Consider the following 20,511-nt stretch of genomic DNA (forward strand, 5'->3'; position numbering starts at 1 on the left):
ATAGCCTAAGTATAAGTTTTGTATTGCAAGGGTTGAATAACAAATTGTATTTTGTTCTAAGGTTTCCAGTTCATGATGATTTACTTTTCTGATACGTAGTTGTCAAATTGTACTTGTTTTCTAGTTTGCTGTAAATAATTTTTAAATAATAATATTTAACTTTTGTACTGTCGTATTATCATTCACTTACCTTTTGATATTTCTTTATTGTTGTAGTCTACTGAACCTAAGGGTATAAAATTAACTTTACATCGAGTAATACAATGTCTATTATATCTGTAACAATATAATGGGGGCCTGTCCGGGAGGATAATATTTTACTGTATATGATATACTTTTTGACAACCTCGTTAAGTGTCAGTTGATAGTGGTTTTACATTTAATCAGTAATTTGTTATTCAACCTTATTTGATGAAAACATTCTGAATTCTAGTTCATTAGGTGACTGTTTTTGTGTTTGCTTGCCGGTGACTGTGTAATGGTTTTTACCCTCCCTTTTTCTTTCCCAACCAAGACTCCGTGCGTTGGTTATCTAGTTAATCTGCTGTTCCATTGTTTACAAGTTCCTTATATATCTTATTACTCTGTGACTTTCACATGTGTATAGTCTTTCCCTGGGTCCTTAGATACCAGTACCGTGCGTTATTCATTTTGTCTGTGGGGTATAGAATGAATCTTCTGCAGTGCCTGACATATGTATGTAAAGTTACCGTTCTAATCGAGGTGGAGTAAGTTACAGTTGTTACCTGAGCGATTGTGCTTCCTTTTGACTTCATTTCGGGTAGAACCGGGAGTGAAATACTTCTAGTGCGTCCTTATTCAATTTTCAAATATTTAAGATGTTTGTGTATAAGCCTTTTGTTTTTAATCTATGTTGAGGTTTAAGCTTTTGTGGTTATTACTTAACTAATGATTATGGTCCTAATTTAACCAGTGTAAAACTTTAATTCAGTTGTTTCCATCATTTTTGAAGTTTCCTTTTTTTTTCCACAATGGAGAAATTTGATACACAAAAGTTTGTGGCCGATCCTCCTTCTGAATTGCACACTATAACCTATGCTAAGAAAGCAGACCTAATTGAAATAGCTAGGCATTTAAACATTGATGTACGTTCTAGCATGTGTAAGTCTGAGATTAGGAAGGTTATAATAGAGCATTATATGAATATTGCGTCCTTGGGTATTGAAGCTAGACAGTATCTTATTCCAGAAACTACTTTCCTTACAGTTGAACAAAAGGTAGAGTTTGAACGTCTTGCAGTAGTGTGAAAAAGTGCAGTCATCTTTAAAACAAGAAGAATTAGCTTTACGATCTGTTAGAGAGAAAATGGAGTTATCTCTAAATGAAGAAAGAGAGAAAAGTGAGTTATCTCTACGAGAAGAAAGAGAAAAGTTTGAAATGGTGGAAGCTCTGTTAGAATTAGAAGCTAGTTTAGCTGTTAAGGTACAACAAGAAGAATTATCTTTGCAAGCTTCTTGAGAGGAAATGGAGAAAACTAGGTTAGAATTACAAGCTAGTTTAGATCTTAAGGTAGAACAAGAGAAGGCTGATATTAATCTCAAATCTAGGCAATCTGAGAAAGAATCATTACCCTTTGACTTGACAAAAAATATAAAATTAGTTCCCCTCTTCACAGAGTATGATCCAGAAGATTATTTTAGGATATTTGAAGAAACTGCTAAACATCTTAGTTGGCCTGTTTAACAGTGGGTATGGCTCATCAAACCTAAATAATCAGGTAAAGCTGCTAAGGTTGTTAGGCATCTAGATGATATTAATGACTATGAACAAGTTAAAAAGGCAATTTTAGACGCATTTTCCACAACAGAGGAAGGATATCGACAACCATTTTGTAACCTATGTAAATCCAACACTCAAACTTTTCTAGAATTTGCTTCTGACAAGCTTAGAGCTTTTAAAAAATGGCTTAAGTGTGCCGAAGTAACTACTTTTGATGACCTAATGAATCTAATTGTTCTCGAAGAATTTAAAACGAAACTTCCCCCTAATGTAATGCTTTATATCGAAGATGGGCAAGAAAAGAATTTATTGAAGGCTGCTTCCTTGGCAGATACCTATTCATTAGTCCACAGGTTTGTTCCCAATGAACGAGCTGAGACTTTTGTAAAACCAGTTTCAGTAAAACCCCAACAGATTTCGGATGATAATCCCAAAGTTCCTGACAAGGTTAAATGTAGTTATTGTAAGAGAGAGGGACATACAATTCGTAATTGTGAAGAACCTAAATGTAAAGGATCTGAAATTCTGCAATTCATTTGTGCAACCTAAAGTAAGTTTTCCAACCTCCCAGAGTAAACCTGTTTTGCATGTATGTTCAAATGTATCTGATGTGTTTGATGACTTTAAGTCTGAAGGATTAATAGCCTTGGGGGAGGAAGGACAAATGAATAAGGTCACTATATTAAGAGACACTGGGGCTGCTTTAACTTTGTTGTATAATAAGGCTTTACCTAATGTTAAGAAGAATCTAACTGGTGAGAAAGTTGTTGTGAAGGATCTAACTGGAATATCATCAATTCCTCTTGCAAATGTCTACCTTGATTGTCCGCTTGTAAAAGGAAAAGTTGAACTAGGGGTGACTGATAAAGAATTGCCACTAGAAGGGGTTGCTTTGTTACTAGGCAACGCTTTAGCTGGGAAATTAATAATTCCAAATTTGATTGCCCCTGATATTCCAGTGAATGACACGAAGGATGAGAGAGTAGATACTGACCAAACCCCAACCCATATGGTTACTTGATCCCATGCTGGAGAAAAAGCAAATGTCCCTGAAGTGGAAGTAGATAGAGATCTTTTAAGTAACACAATGTCTACGGATAACTTATAGTTGCTCAGAGGTCTGATCCATCTCTACATTGTTTGCATGATAAGTCTGTTGATATGAAATTTTTGAATAAATCTCCCTTTTTTTATCATAATAATGATATCTTAATGCGCTGTTACCGGCCCTCAAGTATTCAAATCTTGACACATGGAGTGAAAAACACCAAATTGTTGTCCCTACTTCAGTACGTACTCGTATAATGGAAATTGCACACGATGGTCCAGGTGGTATTTGGGAAACTATAAAACTTATTTCAAGATACTTGATAAATTCTATTGGCCTGATTTAAGGAAGGATGTAAGAGATTTCATAAAGACATGTCATGTATGCCAAACAACTGGCAAACCTAACCAGGTAATTCCTAAAGCTCCTTTACAGCCTGTATTAGCTCCACATGAGCCCTTTGAGAAATTAGCAATAGACTGTGTTGGACCCTTACCCAAGACAAAAGGTGGTAACCAGTATTTATTAACCCTCATGTGTCCCAACACCCATTTTCCAGAGGCCATTCCTCTTTAGAATATATCTGCTAAAAATATTGCAAAACACCTTTTCAGTTTTCCTACTTATGGGATCCCAAAGGATATCCAGACCGATCGTGGTTCTAATTTTACAAGTAATCTCTTTTCCGAAATCCTTAAGGAGTTGAATATCAATCATAGGGAATTAAATATGTTGTTTGACATACGTGGTTCACCCCAGGAATCACTTGGTGATTTGCCTTTGGAGATGGTCTATGGAAGATTATTAAGAGGACCCCTTGCATTAGTTAAGGATGAATGGCTGAAACCTCCTAGCTCTAACCAGACTGTAACTGTACAACAATATTTGGATAAATTAAAAAAAACCCTTTCCAAGGTCCGTAAAATAGCCAGTGAAAATCTATGAAGATGAAAGACCTTCATGATCGGAAAGCAAAAATAGAAGATTTAATACAGGAGATCTGGTGTTGGTATATTTTCCTATCTCTGGGTCACCCTTTACATCAAAGTTCTTTGGTCCACATAAGGTAATTACAACTGTTAATAACAATACATATGTGATTGAAACTCCTGGTAGAAGGAAAAAAACTCAACTTATCCATGTAAATTTGCTTAAAAGGTATCATTCAAGGAGTTCTGAAACTGGTTGTGGAGACAAAATTGTAAGCGTTAATTTTAATAAGCTTCAGATACCTGAAGTAAGTGAACCTGATTTTGTTCATTCTTGGCGTTCAGTAGACAATTGTGCTGCTCTAAAAGACATAAAATATTCCTTGCAGCATCTTTCTTCTCATCAGTCACAGGAACTCCAAAACCTCATTAACTCTTTCTTGGACCTTTACGGGGAAAATCCAGGTCGATTTACAGTTCTCACCCATGATATAGACCTTCCACCAGGAACTACTCCAATACGGCAGCACCCTTATCGCATCAGCCCTGCCAAGAAACTAGTACTGAGAGAAGAAGTAAACTATCTTCTGAGAGCTGGATTAGCTAAACCTAGCAAGTCACCGTGGGCATCTCCCTGTCTGTTGGTACCAAAGGAGGATGGCAGTGTGCGACTATGTACAGATTACAGGAGGGTAAACTCTGCTACTGTTAAGGATAGTTACCCTTTACCAGGGCTAGATGCCCTCATAGACTCGGTGGGCCAGGCTAAATATGTAACAAAAATAGATCTCCTCAAGGGGTATTGTCAGGTAGAGTTAACATCTAAAGCAAAGCTTATATCTGCTTTTATAACTCTTTTTGGGTTATTTCAGTAGAGGTAATGCCCTCTGGTTTAACCAATGCACCCTCCACATTTCAACGTATTATTAACTACACAATCCAAGGTTTAAAAGGGGTATGTGCATATTTAGATGATATAGTGGTAGTAGGAGATTCTTGGGAGGAGCATATGCAGCGTTTGATCAAGCTCCTGGAAAGATTAAGGGAAGCTAAGTTAACAATCAGTTTGAAAAAAGTCCATATTTGGTCAGCCTACTGTTTCCTACTTGGGGCATATTGTTGGTGGAGGTAATGTTAGGCCTAAAACTGCAAATGTCAATGCCATACTTGATTACCCAGAACCCAAGACTAGGAAATCTTTTAAAAGACTCTTGGGTATGGTTTCATATTATAGGAGGTTCTGCCGAAATTTTGCATCTTTAGCTGCCCCTTTACGTGATCTCACCAGTTCTAAGAAGAAATATGATTGGGACGGAAGATGTCAAGCAGCATTTGACCACTTAAAATGTTTTTTTGAGTAGTGAACCAGTCCTAAAAAGCCCTAATTTTTCTAAACCCTTCTCTTTGCAAGTAGATGCTTGTGACACAGGTGCTGGGGGAGTGTTGCTGCAGGAATCAGAGGATGGGATACTCCGTCCAGTTAGCTATACTTCTAGTAAATTCAAGACTCATCAGCTATCCTACAGCACTATAGAGAAGGAGCTATTAAGCTTGGTTCTTGCTCTCCAGAAATATGAGTGTTACTTGCAGGGAGCCTCGGTTATTCTCGTTTACACTGACCACAACCCTTTGATCGTTTTGGAACTCACGAAGGCCCATAATCAACGTTTGCTTCGGTGGACTTTATACCTACAGAACTTCAATCTTCACATCAAGCATCTTAAGGGCAGCGACAAAATATTCGCGGATGCCTTATCACGTGCCCATTCTCACCCTTCTCAGGAAATGGAAGGTGCTAGACTATGATCAAGCCACTCCATTGGGCTTGATCTTCTAGGGGGAGGTGTAACACCTTCCACATTTTATTGTATAATTAAGTTTTGTGTTTATGTTTTGTCTGATTGTTTCCCCTCCGTATACCATTTTTCTATTGTCCTTCCGAAGTAGTGGTTGTTCCTGTCTTTAAACTCCTTGCTTTTACTCTATCTCCATCCAACCTATACTTCTTCGACTACTGTTTCACTTCTATCGTCAGTCTCCACTCAGCTCACCAGAACCTGGTTTCCAGCAGGGAAGCAGTTTACCTTCTTTGACATGTCAATAGCTTAAGTATAAGTTTTGTATTGTAAGGGTTGAATAACAAATTGTATTTTGTTCTAAGGTTTCCAGTTCGTGATAATTTACTTTTCTGATACGTAGCTGTCAAATTATACTTGTTTTCTAGTTTGCTGTGAATAATTTTTAAATAATAATAATTAACTTTTGTACTGTCGTATTATCATTCACTTACCTTTTGATATTTCTTTATTGTTATAGTCTACTGAACCTAAGGGTATAAAATTAACTTTACATTGAGTAATACATTGTCTGTTACATCTGTAACACAACTGTGTTTGTAGAGTGAGCTCTTAGGAGCCAACCAACGTAGACGATGTGCCGGCATGTTGCTCGCTTGATCTAAACAACAGAGGCGATCTCGGAAATTGCAACCTTTAATGCTGGTTTTTGGATGCTACTGCATCTATTACCAGTTTTTGAAGCTGCTTAAGAGCTAGGTTACGACTTGCATGTAATATAGATTTTTTCACCTTCCTCTGTTCAACTTGCAAGTTTCAAGTTTTTGGACCAAGGAAGCGAAGACTCCTCTCATAGGTAAGGTACTTTGGTCTAATTGCAAGGCGGAAGTACCTTTGAATTCGGTATTTCGTTCTTAGCACTACAGCTCAATTACTGCAAGAGTAACACATAAAGGTGATTACAGTATATTATACAGTATATGTACAGTATATATGCATATACAGTATGTGTGTGTGCAGTAATGTTTATTCATGCATATGTAGATGTAAGTATGCATGTAGATACATATAAGAGATCATGATGATGATAATAGTTATAAATATTAGGCCTGAAGAGGCAGTTTCACGATAATTCATCAAGAGTTGTAACCTCTCCTTGATAGACCTACTTCCGAGGCTGATGGGAGGAATGTCTTATTCCTTTTATAACTCAGTTGTAGTAAAGTAATGGAAACGGTTGTGTATAAATCATGTAAAGTAGCCCAGCTCAACCATGAGTAGCTGTTTTTGACAGTGTCCGCATCATTGTCTCCTTAACCCCTAAGTGTTTAAGGCCATCACCTAAGATGTCTCGAATCAAGAGGTTAGAAACTTCTTAGCACTACCTTTGAAGTCTTCCCTCTAGTGTCTTGCCCCTACAGCCTTTTTTGCATGAAGTTCCATATAGAATTTCCTAAACCTCTCTTGAGTTCTACTTCAGCAGTGATCTGGCTCTCATTCTAAGTGGAAAATTACATGTGTAACCATAACTGATGTTCTGAACTCCCAGTTCAAGTAGGCTCTGTGTGGTTCCTCAGAAGGCCGTGTGCAGAGTTTCAGAAGTGTCTGGCAAAGCGTCAGGAAGAACCTTTGGTAGAGATGGTTCTCAGGGAAGGATACGCTGTACCTTTTCTACCCCTATCAATTTCTGATATCCTTCTCCCCACACTCTTCACACAGAGAAGTTGAGAGTTGGGAGGGTAAATTGGACAGTTGTTATGCAAGGAGGCCATGGAGCCATGGGCATTTCCAGCCTCAGACAGTTCGCTTGGTTGAACATTGCTTCTCTGGCCACACTAACCCACCATCCTCATTCAGTGTGGTAGTCAGCTAACTTTAACAGTAGGTAAGATTCATTCCAAATAATGATAATTTCCATGATGAAATCAAGTATTTGGTTTCTTACCTACTGTTAAAGAGGAAACCCACCCAGCCTTCCCACATCTTAGTGAGTGGTCATGAAGAATGCTGACAAGAACCTAAACATTCCAACGCCACCTGGTGGGAAACAGGTCATTACAGAGACATTCCTTGCATGTTAGGCAAGCATTGTTGTTTTTTTATTTTGTATGCCGATCGCACCTAATGGTGCGAAGATATAAGCTAACTTTAACAGTAGGTAAGAATCCAAATAATTAATTATAGTATCATGAAAGTTATCATTTTGCACTCTAATTTTTTTTTGCCTGTTTTGTGACTACAGTGTGTACTTATAAACAATATACAGAATACTCTACAGTACTGAAAATCAAACTGTACAATACTGTTTACAGAATAAATGTATAAAAAAATTAACATTGAAATTTTCTCTCTCTCTCTCTCTCTCTCTCTCTCTCTCTCTCTCTCTCTCTCTCTCTCTCTCTCTCTCTCTCTCTCTCTCTCTCTCTCTCTCTCTCTCTCATACCTGTTCACAATGCCAGAACTGTTTACATGGGCCAAACTTGAAATTTTTTTTTTGTTAAGAATAACCCTTGGGGAGAAAGAGGAATGTGCAGATGCACAGCATTCTGATGTATACATGTATGTATATGCACATGCATACACATATATGTATGTCAACACATACTTATTTGATATTGAAAGTAGCCACTATTTTGTATAGGACTTTGTTACCCCACATTAAAAATCTAATAAACATTACATTCTGTTATTTATTTGATGTGGCATAAAAAATGTTCTCCTTCCACAACATCTGAAGCTACTAGAACTTAGGCTGTTGTATATTATTGGTTGAAACGACTTAAATCTGCATTACACCATATTTACTGAAAACACTGATTGATGCCATGATATTAATCACAGTCCATTAAAGGATATTACTTGATCACGTATTGTATATTGAGTTCTTACTCTGAATGTGAGCAATTTATAGAAACAAGGTGACACAGGCCGAGTTCTCTAAGGTATGGAAACCAATCCTTGAGTGCTGGCAAAAGTGAGAGAGAGATGGAAGACTTCAATTGGCATTACTCTGAAGGCTAAAAAGAAAGATTACACTTCACATTTACCTAATTTGATAACAAGAGCTTTTGAACCTGCTGAGTGAAGAGAGAGAGAGAGAGAGACTAACAGGTATCATGCACAGTAGTTTTTAAGTGGTTACAACTGAATGAGCAGCAAACAAGGTCCAAATGCAATGCCTAGCTGTTTTGTTCTCTCTGACTTATATGGGTATAATTTAATGATTGGGACTGAATGAAAAGTGAACAAGAACTAAAGCAATACTTAGTCTTTTGTATGTGTTGTATGGACAGACAATACCTTTTAAATACTTTACTATGCATTAAATTTACATTGTACAAAGTTCAGTTGATTTGTCGATTACTTGTAAATGACTCAGTTTTTCACTTTTATAATTTCTTTAATGTTAAGTACTGTATTTATTGCCAATTATCATTTTTATCATTTTATCTTGTGTATGTAGGTTATGTGTATTGTCATTTTTAGTGTTTATCTCATGTATCCAGATTGTGTGAATTGAAATACAGAATACAGTATTATTATTATTATTACTATTATTATTATTATTATTAAGATCTGACTTAAGGCGTATTCGACTTACGTCGCTGCCTCAGGAAAGGATCACTGTCGTAACTCAGGGACTGCCTGTGTTGCTTATGCTTCTCATGTCTAGTATCAAATACTACTTGAATCACCTCACAGCATGTGATAAGCTATCATGCTCCTATGTTTTGTATCAAACCAAATGTATTTTTGTACACTCTCGCCACAATGTTGCCCTATCAATAAACCCTACATTTTTGCAACTAACTTTTATACTATTTGAGGTAAATATTGAATTAGTAGTATCAGTATATGGTGTACTACTATTTACTTACAACAGCTACCATTAAAGTGACCTTGTACTGAATAAAAACAAACAGATTCTCCCATAACTTGAGAAATAATGCCTTCTTCAAGAGCTTTTCCTAGAAAGGAATAAAACTACATTTTTCAAAACAGGAATTCTGTTGTCATCTAAAGGATGGACTCAAATTTGTATTTTTCCTAACATACAAACCCGAAGTTCTGTACTTGGGGATTTAGCCTGCGAAAAAGGGGGTCAACCCCCAACAAATTGCTAGAAATTGTTTTTTGCTTGTTTTTGGTTTCCTGATATCTGTAGATTAACATACTAAAAGTCTACCAAGATTGGACTACCGGAAAGTGGATAAAATTGGGTCAGTTCAAAGATGGGCGCCAAAATTTGAAAATTCATTGAATATGTTTCCTTGTCGATAACTCGGTCATTTTCACCCAAAACAAATAAAGTAAGAATGTTTTCCTATGTTTTTGAGTTTGTTCTTTCAATTGGAATTGGTTTTATTTGGGTGTGGTCATGCCGTGGGGTGCATTGGGGTACCCCTACCCCAAAATGGAATTTTGTCGGTTTCATAGGGAAGTATTTGTCCTCAAATCTAGTCCAAACTGGCAAAACAATGCCTTTTCATTTGTTTTGTTCCTCTGTGTCTCTACAACTATACATCAAAAGTTTACCAAAATTGGAGGGCTTGAAAGCGGGCAAAATTGAGTCTATTCCAAGATGGCCGCTGTGTTCGAAATGACCCTCGGACTTAGTTTTCATTCCTTGACTTGCACAAAAAACATGCCTGTTTTTTTTAAGTATTCATTTTATCTTAACTCAGATTCACTTAGACATATAGTTTGCCCATGTCTTATTCCTGTCCCTGTTCCCTGTACCCACTGTACACAGCCCCCCTCCGTGCCCCAAGCCCAGCCCCCCCCCCGGCTCAAACACCCCATTTTCAGTACAGGAATCGCATCCCTAGTCTACATTTGACTGTTATTCTCAGTTTCATATTCTTACCATATTCACTGTTAAGGGAAGGAGAAGGAACTCACTCAGGTAATATATAACCTTAAAATTTTTGTATACTTAGCTTCCCATAAGATTTATAGTGCATCTGTTTGCATCATGTTTCATTTAAACCATACCCAGTACGTATATATCATGCACCCACTAAGGATTACACTGGCTTCTTCTTTCAGGTGTCCAGAATGAGTGCAAATGTGAGCCAAGATGAGTGTCCACTCTGTGAGGAACCACTGCACGTGAAGGAAACTGTAAAGATACGTGAGATTGGTGCAAAAGGCATTAATGAGGCTAGCATCAAAAGAGGTCTCGATAAGTTCGTTGTAGCTGGGACAGAAGTGCACATAGAGTGCCGTCGAACGCATGTGAATAAAAAGGAGATTGAACTATACCTTAAACGGAAACGTGGAGAAACAACTGAGCCTGTGGGTCGGAGGCCATCACGTGCTTCAGTTGGACCCTTTGATAGCAAATCTGACTGTTTGTATTGTGGCTTTAAGGTTTCTTTGGAAAATAGGAAAGCTTTAGCTGTGTTAGAACAGATAACTTTGTGGACTCTGTTTTAGCAGTTTGCACCACCCGAAATGATGCTTGGGCACTGACTGTTAGGGCAAGAGTAGAATATTTTGCATATGATTTGCATGCCCCAGAATGTGTGTACCATCATACATGTGATTCAAATTTTCGGTCAGGTCAGGACATCCCTCACAAATATGACCCTGAGCCAAGTGCAAAACGCAAAAAAGTTGGCAGACCCAAGAATGAAGATCAGGAGCAAGCTTTCTTCCAAGTGTGTGCTTATCTTGAAGCAAATGATGAAGAACAGTTAACTGTGTCTGATCTTTCAAACAAAATGAAAGATTATTTGGAAAACGAAGAATCTGTTCCATTTGGTAACTACTACCTAAAAGAAAAACTAAAGGGGCATTACAAGGATTCTATTTCATTTGCTGAGAAGGAGGGGCAGTCTGATATTGTGACTATGAAAGAAAAAACTGAACAAATTCTTAGGTCATATTTCAAGCAATCGAAAGCAGCTGATAGTGATAACGAATCACAAAAGAGGGCAATAATTGAAACCGCTGCTCGTTTGATAAAGAGTGACATAAAAACCAATATACCCTCAGATACTGACACTTATCCATCAGTGGCTGAGCTGGGGCTCCAGCCATCATTGCAGTTCGTTCCTGATTCTCTTCGCTTGTTGCTATCCTCACTTTTTGTTGGTGACTCAAGCAAAAAGGTTGCATCTGTTGGTCAGTCCATTATCCAAGCTGTTCGTCCCCGAGCTGTAGTGGCACCTTTACAGATTGCACTGTCAGTCCAGATGCACCATCTTTACCGGTCTAAGTTTCTGGTTGACTCACTCTCAGCCATGGGCTTTTGTTCATCATATTCTGAAGTTCTTCGGTTTGAGAACAATGCTGCCAATGCCGTAACCCCTGACATCTTTGGGACAGATATTGCCTCTTCGGATTTCATGTTACTATTTGCAGCTGATAACGTTGACCACAACCTTATAACGATCGATGGAAAAGGAACATTCCATGGTATGGGGATGGTTGCTGCCTTGACACCAGGAAAATTTATCAATCGCATTGTCCCGAGAAAAAAGACATCAGATCTGAAAGGTGTCGAATTTGCAAAAATTGACATTATTGACTATCGGTTTGCCAAGAGTTTCTCAAGCTCTGTTGTATTTAAGGAACTCCAATACCCGCATGTTTTATTGCAGCCACTGGACATTCTTTGGGAACTTTCATTTTCGTTCAAAGAACCTGTACCAGGTTGGCAGGGGATGATGCATTTGATTCACAAAGGCTCCACACATCCTGGAAAATCATCTGTGACTTTCCTTCCTATAATTGATATGTATTCAGGAGACAAAACCTGCATCTTGTCAACCCTGGAATATCTGTACAACTTGGCAAAGAAGAACCATGTACCTGCAGTGATAACATTTGATCAGCCATTGTATTGGAAAGCAATGGAAATTCAGAACAGCTCCCAAACCAACAGCCATCTTAGGGATATTGTACTTCTACTTGGAAGCTTCCACACACTTATGAATCTTCTCGGGGCCATTGGCACACTTATGCAGGGATCAGGACTTGGGACAATTTTAGAAGAAATCTATGGGGAAAATGCAGTTGTTCACATCCTTACTGGTAAAGCTGTACAGAGGGCACTGCGTGGCCATCTTCTTGTTGACAAATGCCTCAATCAGATCATGCTAGGTGGACTCATACAGGATAATCCAGAATTCCGCTCTCTGGCAGAAGAGATGGAGGCTGTGTATACTTCTGTTTTGTCTGGTGAAAAGCCCCTGGAAGCATTGCCAACTTTGGAAGCCATATCTAGCATTGAACAGACCATCCAGTCAGCAAAAGCAAGCATTGCAGCTTCCTCCAAAACCAGTCAGCTTTGATCGGGTATCAGAATATGCTGGCAACGGCACGTGCTTTGATAAGGGCTGATCGTACAGGATCCTGGGGTATGCATCTGAGTGCAGTTTCGGACTGCATTCCAATATTCGCTGCAGCAGGACACTTTAACTATGTGAAGTCTGCCTACCTGTACCTGCAGGAAATGAATGAACTTCATCAAAAACATCCAGACATTGTCGCTAAATTTGAAAGTGGATTACATGTGATCAGAAGGACGGATCAGTTCTGGGCTGGGCTTGGATCAGACCTAACAATTGAGCAAACACTAATGCGTTCCCTTAAAAGTAGTGGTGGCCTGACCAGAGGAAGTGGAATGACAGAGGATGTCAGGACCATTTGGACACTGTCATCGTCCGTCTCTTCGGCATACAATCTTGCGATGCAAGAGTTCACAGAACTATCATTTACTTCCAGTGAGCAACATAAAGAATCAACAACACCAAGGATACAAAGAGATCAAGAAGACAGTGTGAAACTCCTGCAGAAACTTCTTGACTGCAACCCATTCTCCAAAGATTCTGAATTAAGAAATGTTGTGACTGGGGTAGTGGCCAATGAAGATGTTAATGTGCATGAATATGAAGCTGTGGGCAAAGCGATAGTACAGAAAATGATCGGCCAGCCAATATTTACCTATTCCTTTAAACGAAAGGATAAAGTCAAAACTCTTGGCTACTCTTCGTCAGTGAAAGTTAATGCCGATCAAGTGATCAATCCTGAACTCCTATTTCAAAGATTTCTTGTTGTGTCACAAGCTGGGGATTTAACATTACAGGATATTATGGACTATGAACTCAGTCCATATCCTCCCACTCTTTTGAAGCCAAACACGTTTTTCAGAAAGCAGACAAGCCTCAGTTGGCCGAGGCTCTACGTGATTTTGTGAGTCAATCCTCTAGTAATGCTGTGATTACAGAATCGATACCTGAATCTGAACATTTTGTTCTTGATGGAGGATCTCTCCTGCATCGCTTATCATGGAAAAGTGGGATCAGCTACTAGTCAAGTCAAAATAGGATTTGACCCCCAAAAAATTGCTAGAAAACATTTTTTGGTTATTTTTGGTTTGTATGGGGCTACTTTAGTACATCCCAAAAGTCTACCAAATTTGGTCAACCGGAAAGTGGTAAAATTACATAACATCCAAGATGGCTGCCGATGAACAATTAATGTACAGCAAACTTCTAAATGGCTGGTTTTAGACCCCATAAATGTATTACAAACACATATAAATATGATAGCTAAGATTCAAATGAGATAATGATTACATCATTAGGACAAGCCTGTGACGTAACATTACGTCATAATGACGTAAAATGTTGATTTGTAGTTCGGGACAGTAAAAATTGCAGTAAACCCAAATATTGACCCCCATAATTAATCTGAATGAAAAATACCATGGGTACCAGAAATTTGAAAGGCCTCACCTCACCCTCATGATCATACGTCACAGTTATAAGCCATGCAATATACACTACTTGTCATACATGGTGTCAAACCTTGTAACATTTGGTTAATATTGACTTTCGATGAACTAAAATATGACATCCCATAGACTCTGATAAGTTATGGATTATGATTTCCATGTGACACAAAAAGATAAACACATGACGTTAGGGACCATCTCAAAATCAGCTGATGCCACACAAAACTTAACTTGGTTAGTCTCTCCATTAACCCCCTCCTCCTCAAGAGACTAAAACGCCAAGGTAAATTGGCATAATGACCTCTGAAAGAATACATGAGTGATGCCAACAACCTGAACAATCCTCAACCTCCCCTCACCCTTAGACTAACTGAGTTTAGTCTTCTGCTTCATCAGTTAATTATGAGATGGTCCGGTATTATGACATAATTGCATAGCGGAAACACAACTTAAACAGAAAGTTAATACTAACATCAACCAATTTTAAATGCCTTTATGCCAGTGTTCTGCTCACAACATTGTGGTTTAAAATACAGCACTGTCTGCACGGTTGTCATCAGCATCTGCGTCAGGGTCCCTGTACATTCATTATTTGGGTTGAAACAAGATTCGGCTTGGCAAGGTCCACATGCGGATGTACATGGAAGACCGTACTTCCTGCAACTACAACGTGTATTACAACAGCCAGATGTACAGTTACAATGAATCACTTTAAGTAGCCTTTCAGGAGCTGGCTTCTGGTCTGTCATAACTGGCAACAAAAAGCTATCTTCCTGTTTCCAACCCCAGTTCTTTGGGTCCATCATTCCGTCTTTTCCCATCCACACAATGATCTGATAAAATGTGCGTAGTGAGTGGTACTTGGCAGCAGATACTGTTGGCGGCAGCTTCTCAGGTTTTACAAATGACTTTGCAGATGATACTTTTTTTCGCAAGCAAGGTGTTTCGTAGGTTTGCCAGGGTGTCCCAACTTTTCCTCCATACAAAGAAACAAAAGTTTTGCATCCAGAATCAACAATCGTGGACAATTCCTGATCTGCTGTGGTGAAGACTGCCGCACATGACTTAATGACAGAGTCACGTTTGATCAATTTTTGAAATAGAGCCTTCTTACCAATACCAAAAATTCTTGATGTGCTGTCACAACCTGTAAACGCATGTACAAAAAGCAACTGCCTGGAAACTTCACATCCTAGGAGTTCTTTCAGAGAACAGATATCGTAAACATACTTAGATTTCAGTTTGTCCGATCGAAAATAGAGCTTTTGCTTTCCCTTTCTGTATAGTATAAAAGTAGAATTAGAAGGTCCGTGTCTTCTCCAACTAAAGTTGTGTCTCTGTGTTTTGCAGATGCCACTGCAGCTTTGACAATGTCAACATCTGCATCTCCATGTGCATGGATAACTTCACATCCCCTGTCTTTCAGTTTGTCGCAGATCAGGTTGATCATCTGTTGTTTATTGCAACCATTAGACAAAAAGTCCTCCATTCTCCCTGAAAAAACAGTGTTGGAGTCAAAACGCACCACTTGGTGTGATTTACGTTGTCGCCTCTGGTGTTCATTGTCCTTGATACTGGGCTCACCACTGTATCCATCAAAAACTACGGTAGCCATTCCATATATCAGCTCAATTACTTTGTATGAATTCATTGCAAGAGTAAGTGGAAGTACCCAAAATATAGTCCATCATCAGTTATTAAAATTGAAAACAACTAGATAATAGTAATGTTATGGGGGCGGGGGCATGGGCCCCTTAAGCATCCATCATCATTTGATTTTGTTTTCTCTCTAAAAAGAAAATTTAAATAAATGCAAAGACCTTCAAGTTCGTATTTTAGGAAAAATAGAAATTACAAAAAAACTTGCTTTTTGTTCCTACACAAATAAATATAAGCCTTCGTTCTCTATATAGGAGACTTACCTATTGGAGGGGGGAATCTGGGCAATTCTCTGAACCAACTGGTTGGTTCTACCCAGCCGGGAATACCTTCGTGGTCTGGAAGAGCTGAAGAAGGAATTCCACAACTCTTTCTTGTTGGACGTATGGGATGTTGCAACTGCCAGACCACTGGGCTTAATGTAACGAGTTTGCATGATTACTTTGAAGGCTCAGATGAACCCAATAGTTGTGGAGACAATGTCCAAACTGTCTCCATCTCCTTTACATCATTATCTCGTGGCGTGTGGGACTTTCGTCACTTTCATTAAGGTAGCATTTCTCACCCTGTCCTGCTGTCCAACTCTTAATATTTCCCTTGAAGCTTCATTCTCAAATCAAATCGACAGACTCTGCTAGACATAGTCTCATTGTCATACCTTTATTTGTGTCCGTATTGTAATGCAGGTCGTAAAAACTTAGTATAATCCTTCATACGCAGTTTCAGCCTCACATCACGCCATATATTTTGGCAAAGGTGCTGACATTATGAATGAATAATAATTATGTTTAATGTTTGTTTATGTTTTGGCAGACTCAACATGTCCTTTATGTAGCACAGACCCTTAGGGCTACGATTATTCAAGTTACTCATATACTATGTGGTTATAAGGTTCCGTGGCTTGGACACGTCCCTTGCACGACCCCACCAGGACTCTTGAGAGCACCAGAAGAGTTGGAAGACCCATACCTACTTCAGATGAGAGAGAGGAGATTTGTGGAAGATAAGGCACAGGGAAGAGGAAAGATACTAGTGGCGTAACTTTACAGAGGCCCTTTGTGTTGCACGTCATTAGAGGCGACGATGATGAATTTGACGGTTGGGTGTTTCTGTTGAATTAACTCATCATCTCTTCATAAGTTTCAGTCCATTCATGGCAGGATTTTTTGGAATGTTGGAATTTGCAACAAATCAAAACAGAGTGGAGCTGTTGAGATGAATTTTTTGCAAAGTATACAAGATCTAAGAGGAATTAAAAGGTTGAGAAATGTGGGGATACATTGAAGTTTCATTGTTTTTAGATGGTTCAGTCATGTGGAGAGAAAAGAGGACAATAGGCTGATGTCAAGAAAGTATATATGAATCAGAAATATCAGGTGGAAAGAGAAGAGGAAGACTTAGAAAGTACAGTACTGGATGGATGGAGTGAAAGAGGTTTGGAAGGAAGAGCCGTAATATCTAGCAAGCAGGAAAATGCACTGAAGACAGAGGTGAGTGGCACAGTGTGTGCAGGGTATTCAATGTGATGTTAGGGAGAAATGGCTTATAATATTGAAACATAAAATTTAAAGAATTCTTTGTAAGAACCTTCAAAATTAGTTGAGATATTTTTTTCGTTAAGAATGAACTTCCTGGGGGTGGGGGTGGGGGTGGGGTAGTGCCGTCAGCAGACCTCACGTGGTGCACTGTAGGCATTACTTAATAAGACTCTTTGCAGCGTCCCTTCCTTAGACCCCTTGTTGCTATACCCTATTCATTCTTTTACTGTACCTCCGTTGATATTCTCTTTGTTGAAGGTTTCCTCCTCCCGCGAAATAATGAGCAGGAAGACAAGTGCTGCTAGTTTACTGATGTTGTTTTAGATTTAGCTGGCCTTGTGCCAGCACGGGCTCTTGCTCCTAGAGCAGCCCGTTAGTTTATTGATGAAGCGACCTGCTTGTAAAGTGGCGTGCGGACGTCTGCGTATGACGCAGAGACCGCGGGTACAAAGATTTACAGGTGACCTGAGGTCAAACTATTTCTCTACAAAAACAGACAGGTACACATAGAAAACATAATGATTAACAATGTCTGGTGTGTTACAAAAATACTTTGTTACATATACATAATGCATGGTCACTTGAACAGACAATAAAATATACAATTCACAATAATGATAATAATGTGTTTGGCCGACCCCAGGTCGCATGTGAAGGCACCGCAGGAAACAGGACGTTCATTACAGAGAACGCATTGAGCGGCGACTTTACAACCTCATCAGAGGTCCCAGCACTAGGCCTTGGGCCTGAATTTTGTATTCCACTTCCAGTTCCTGCCCAGAGAAGGGAAGAGGAACCTTGGTCAGGAAAGCTGTGGGTCTGGAAGCATGAAAACACACCGTCTCATCTTGGCTGCGACAGAAATGTGGAACAGTCAGCCTTTTGCAGCTGTGGAATGAAACTTCTGGTCTCCTGATGTTTAAGCGAGCAGCAGATTCCTGCTTACTCCAACTCCCTCTTTCCAGTGTCTTGAGAAGCGCTGCTGAGTGGCCAAAAGTGAAAGAATCTTTCTTTATATCTTGTTAATGAAAATGCTCACAGAAGAAGGGCAAAATTAGACCGAGACGTTCAGTAAGAAACAATACCAAATTGCGCTTCTGGCGACTGAAGCGAAACATAGATCGAAATAGGCAAAATAAGAGGTTAAATATATGAAATTTGATGAGATTTCGTTATATACGAATGAATGGTAATAGATTTGAGTCATATTAGTTAAAATATATTACAAAATCGCTATTGTTTTAAGAGGCACATTTACCATGGCGTAACAGGTACAGTGGAAAGCAGATAATCTGCCAGATTATTCGTGACATTTATAAGTACATTAACTTCATTTACCATTAAGATTGTGTAAGGTAATTGAATGTATTATATTTTTATCAATGCAGTGCATTGAAACAAAGATAAGTAAAAGGAGCTGCTATTTGTTCGATCACTTTCTACTTCACTTTCTACCTCAGTGCGAAATTGGTCTGTTGCTTCTCTCTCGGCTCTTGACTGAGGAGTGGACGACGACCGGCCATGAACAGCGCAATCTGACTATTATAAGTCTTCAGGGATCTGCTCATTTAGGTGTGCATCAAAGATATGAAACAATAAACTCGATATTTAATTGAATGGATAATAAATGCAGTCACATAATGCATACAAGTTTCTGTGTCTGGTTCCTGGTTCCTAAGCGCTCACTCCATAAACACAGTTGCGGGCACGCTACACGATTCTCACGAGGTGCGAAGCTTTATTCCCTTGAATACAATTTTACACATTTTTATTTTTACTTTACATTATACTGTATATAGCATTTAAATTTTTTTCATTTGATTCAGCACCCTACTCCGAATCCTTCCAGATGTTACTTAATATTTCGAATTTACTTTTATTACTCCTCCCCTTTGCGTTAGGCCTACTGTTTCTTTCTAACTGGTGCCGTCGCTTTCTGGGTTGGTGACGTCCTTTGTTTTCGTGGCTATTCCTTTATATTCCACTAGTTTTCTGTTCGGGGCTTTCAGGGTCTCTAAAGTTAAGTTTCCTATTTTTTGTGAGGTTTTACACCTGGACAGATGTTCGGTGCTGTCCACCTCCTCTATCTGCAGTTGACACAGACCTCGTCCTTATATCTTCCCCGGTAGTTAGCTTTCAGGTTCAACATATTCAGCCTGGTGTTCATTATTATGCATGCATCCTTTGTTTCCAGTTCCCTTAGATACTTATTTTCTTCAAAGTTATCTATGAATCTTGTGAGAGGTGCAAAAAAGAGAGCAGGTGGACATACTGCTGGTTTATTGAGAGAGCAGGCCGCTTATAAAGCGGCGTGCGGACGTCATACAAAGACATACAATAGGACAGGTAAATACAAATAACATGTAAAAATAAAATTACAAGAATGGACACAATAATGTTCTGAGACGGACAACGTAAGCAGGCACAAATGAATAAGAAACAGATACAATTTTACACAGATAAAATATGGCTTTTTAGCGTGACCTAAGTTCATGGGAAAGGCACTGTAGAAAACGGGAGGTTCACTATAGAAAACCCGTTGGGCGGGGATTTTACAATCTCAGCTTCTTCATTTCTTTCTTTCTTCTTTTCTTTCAGTGTCTCTTCAATATCGTTGCTTTAATCTTCTCTTTTTTTCCTTTTTCAGTTCTTTTTTGGCATATTTTCTCATTCCATTTATATCTATATTATATTTTTTACCTATATTTTCTACGCCTTTTGTCCATTGGGGGCTCTTAATTGATCTTCTACTATTTCTTTGATTAATTTATTCCCGTCTGAATTTATAATATTGTGGAATAGCATTATTTTCTTGTATTCAATTCTATAGGTTACTGGCTATATGCTGGATCCGCCAATTTTTAAGTAACAAAAGGAAGCTTCTTCTTCCTTAATGAGGGAACTGACTCCACAACGTAGCATTATTCAAGTAGCATTGCCCATAATCTTATAAATACGAAGGGATTTATAAAAAGTATACTTAATATGGGGGATTTTATAAAAAAAAAACAGATACTCAGATATACTTGACAGGGATGAATCGATGAGAAATATC

At 38.7% G+C, this 20,511-nt stretch overlaps 1 protein-coding gene across 1 annotated transcript in view; it reads left to right on the forward strand.

Annotated features, from left to right (window-relative positions):
• The window catches only part of LOC136838117 (zinc finger protein OZF-like), a 38,237-nt gene extending 32,252 nt beyond the window's left edge, over positions 1 to 5,985 (forward strand). Inside the window, exon 3 of the transcript XR_010852880.1 lies at positions 5,132 to 5,985. The gene's annotated coding sequence lies outside the window, so the exon portion shown is untranslated. The remainder of the gene's footprint in view (positions 1 to 5,131) is intronic.
• Positions 5,986 to 20,511: the final 14,526 nt, after the last annotated feature.

The sequence above is a fragment of the Macrobrachium rosenbergii genome, unplaced genomic scaffold (genome assembly GCF_040412425.1).
Source record: "Macrobrachium rosenbergii isolate ZJJX-2024 unplaced genomic scaffold, ASM4041242v1 171, whole genome shotgun sequence".
Taxonomy (NCBI): Eukaryota; Metazoa; Arthropoda; class Malacostraca; order Decapoda; family Palaemonidae; genus Macrobrachium; species Macrobrachium rosenbergii.